Source organism: Etheostoma spectabile, chromosome 13 (assembly GCF_008692095.1).
Source record: "Etheostoma spectabile isolate EspeVRDwgs_2016 chromosome 13, UIUC_Espe_1.0, whole genome shotgun sequence".
Classification (NCBI taxonomy): domain Eukaryota; kingdom Metazoa; phylum Chordata; class Actinopteri; order Perciformes; family Percidae; genus Etheostoma; species Etheostoma spectabile.
The window spans coordinates 8,753,069-8,756,534 of NC_045745.1; the positions used below are offsets into that span (position 1 = coordinate 8,753,069).

At 29.8% G+C, this 3,466-nt stretch overlaps 1 protein-coding gene across 3 annotated transcripts in view; it reads right to left on the reverse strand.

The window, feature by feature from the left end:
- Positions 1-3,466, reverse strand: part of si:dkeyp-23e4.3 (rho GTPase-activating protein 7) — a 155,010-nt gene that overhangs the window by 9,535 nt on the left and 142,009 nt on the right. The window lies entirely within an intron of this gene.

Sequence of the window (3,466 nt, forward strand, 5' to 3'; positions counted from 1 at the left end):
AGTCATGAATAACATGTCGAAAAACGTCATAGTATAGCATGTCGATAAAAGTCATGAATAGGTCATTGCATAACATGTTGAAAACATCATAGTATAGTATATCGAAAAAGTCATAATATAGTGTGTTGAAAAAAGTACTAAAAAGTCATAGTATAGTATGTCGTAAAGAAGTCATAGCATAGTATGTCGAGAAATAGTCATAGTGTAGTATGTCGAAAAAAAGTCATAAAAAAGTCATAGTATAGTACATCGAAAAAATTAATAAAAAGTCAAAGGCTTCCTGTCTTGGTTTTCATTCAGGGAGAGGAGCTGAAGAGGTTGGACCTCGGGGTCAGATTTTGACCAATAATGGGAATAGTTCCTCACCTGAGTCAAGGTGGTAAATGTGGTTTTCTGTACAGAGTGTGAAGCCCCCTGGGGCATATGTTTCATAAAGGAATATATAAATAAAATTAACTTGACTTTGTAAAGCTTTGTTGATCTTGTTCTTCTGGTATGTCTACGAGTGTATGTTCATTGAAAGAAACAAAAAAACTGTCAAATTACCTGTATGTGTCACATGCAATGCCAATAAAGTTGTTGCCATGACAGCTGATAACACTTTAAATATGATGGTTGCTGCAAAAATGTATAGTACAGTGTGTCGAAAAAAAGTCACAAAAAGGTCATAGTATGTGTGTTGAACAGAAGGTATTTTTGGTTAAATGGAAGTTATCACTAGATGTATGATTCCAGTGAGAAACAGGCTGTCTTCACAGAGAGAGTATTTTTACAGGAGTGTACAGAGGACTGGTAGCAGTAGGTAGTATGTCAAAAAAGTCATAAAAAATACACAGTATTGTAAGTCAAAAAAAGAAAAATGTCAAAAAAAGTTATAAAAAAGTCATAGTATAGTATGTCGAAAAAGTCATAGAATAACATGTCGAAAAAGTCATAGTATAGCATGTCGAAATAAGTCATAAAAAAGTCGTAGTATAACATGTCGAAAAAAGTCATAGCATAGCATGTCGAAAAAAGTCATAAAAAGTCATAGTATAACATGTCGAAAAAAGTCATGAATAAGTCATAGTATAACATGTTGAAAAAGTCATAAAAAAGTCATTGTATAGCATGTCGAAAAAAGGTCATAGTATAGTATGTCGAAAAAGTCATAAAAAAGTCATAGTATAACAAGTCAAAAAGTCATAGCATGTCGATAAAAGTCATAAAAACAGTCATAATATAGTATGATAAAAGTCATGAATAAGTCATAGTATAACGTGTCGGCAAAAAAGTCATAGTATAGTATGTCAATAAAAGTCATAGAATAGCATGTCGAAAAAAGTCATAGTATAGCATGTCGCTAAAAGTCATGAATAAGACATAGTATAACGTGTCGAAAAAAGCCATAAAGAAATCATAGTGTAGTATGTAAAAAGAAAGTCATAAAAAAGTCATATAGCATGTCAAAAAAATTCATAGTGGAGAATGCTGAAAAACGTCAAAAAAATTCATAGTATAGCATGTCGAAAAAAGTCATAGTATAACATGTCAAAAAAAGTCATAGTATAACATGTCAAAAAAAGTCATAGTATAACATGTCGAAAAAAGTCACAGTATAACATGTCGAAAAAGTCATACAAAAGTAATTGTATAACATGTTGAAAAAAGTCAAAAAAGTCATAAAAAAGTCATAAAAAGGTTATAGTATAGCATGTCGAAAAAAGTAATAGTACAGCATGTCGAAAAAAGTTTTAAAAAAAGTCATAGTATAGCATGTCATAAAAAGTCCTAGTATAGCATGTCGAAAAAAGTCATAAAAAAGTCAAAAATGTCATAGTATAACATGTCAAAAAAGTCATAGTATAGCATGTCAAAAAAAGTCGATGTATGATTCCAGTGAGAAACAGGCTGTCTTCACAGAGAGAGTATTTTTACAGGAGTGTACAGAGGACTGGTAGCAGTAGGTAGTATGTCAAAAAAGTCATAAAAAATACACAGTATTGTAATCAAAAAAGAAAAATGTCAAAAAAGTTATAAAAAAAAAGTCATATATAGTATGGTCAAAAAAGTCATAGAATACATGTCGAAAAAGTCATAGTATAGCATGTCGAAATAAGTCATAAAAAAGTCGTAGTATAACTGTCGAAAAAAGTCATAGCATAGCATTCAGAATGTCATAGTATAGCATGGTCGAAAAAAGTCATAAAAGTCATGTATAGTATGTCGAAAAAGTCATAGTATAACATGTCGAATAGTCATAAAAAGTCGTAGTATAACCATGTCGAAAAAGTCATAAAAGTCATAGTATAACATGTCGAATAGTCATAAAAAGTCGTAGTATAACAATGTGTCGAATAGTCATAGTATAGCATGTCGAAAAAAGTCATAAAAAGTCATAGTATAACATGTCGAAAAAAGTCATGAATAAGTCATAGTATAACATGTTGAAAAAGTCATAAAAAAGTCATTGTATAACATGTTGAAAACATAGTATAACGTGTCAAAAAAAGTCATAGTATAGCATGTCGAAAAAAGGTCATAGTATAGTATGTCGAAAAAGTCATAAAAAAGTCATAAAAAAGTCATAGTATAACAAGTCAAAAAGTCATAGCATGTCGATAAAAGTCATAAAAACAGTCATAATATAGTATGATAAAAGTCATGAATAAGTCATAGTATAACGTGTCGGCAAAAAAGTCATAGTATAGTATGTCAATAAAAGTCATAGACTAACATGTCGAAAAAGTCATAGTATAGCATGTCGAAATAAGTCATAAAAAAGTCGTAGTATAACATGTCGAAAAAAGTCATAGCATAGCATGTCGAAAAAAGTCATGAATAAGTCATAGTATAACATGTTGAAAAAGTCATAAAAAGTCATTGTATAGCATGTCAAAAAAAGGTCATAGTATAGTATGTCGAAAAAGTCATAAAAAAGTCATAAAAAAGTCATAGTATAACAAGTCAAAAAGTCATAGCATGTCGATAAAAGTCATAAAAACAGTCATAATATAGTATGATAAAAGTCATGAATAAGTCATAGTATAACGTGTCGGCAAAAAAGTCATAGTATAGTATGTCATAAAATTCATAGAATAGCATTTCGAAAAAGTCATAGTATAGCATGTCGCTAAAGTCAGAATAAGACATAGTATAACGTGTCGAAAAAAGCCATAAAGAAATCATAGTGTAGTATGTAAAAAGAAGTCATAAAAAATCATATAGCATGTCAAAAAATTCAAGTGGAGAATGCTGAAAAACGTCAAAAAAATTCATAGTATATCAGTCGAAAAAGCCAAGTATAACATGTCAAAAAAAGTCATAGTATAGCATGTCAAAAAAATCATAGTATAACATGTCAAAAAAGTCATAGTATAGCATGTCGAAAAAAGTCCTAGAATACATTGTCGAAAAAGTCATAAAAAAGTAATTGTATACAATTTTTGAAAAAAGTCAAAAAGTCATAAAAAGCGTCCTAAAAGGT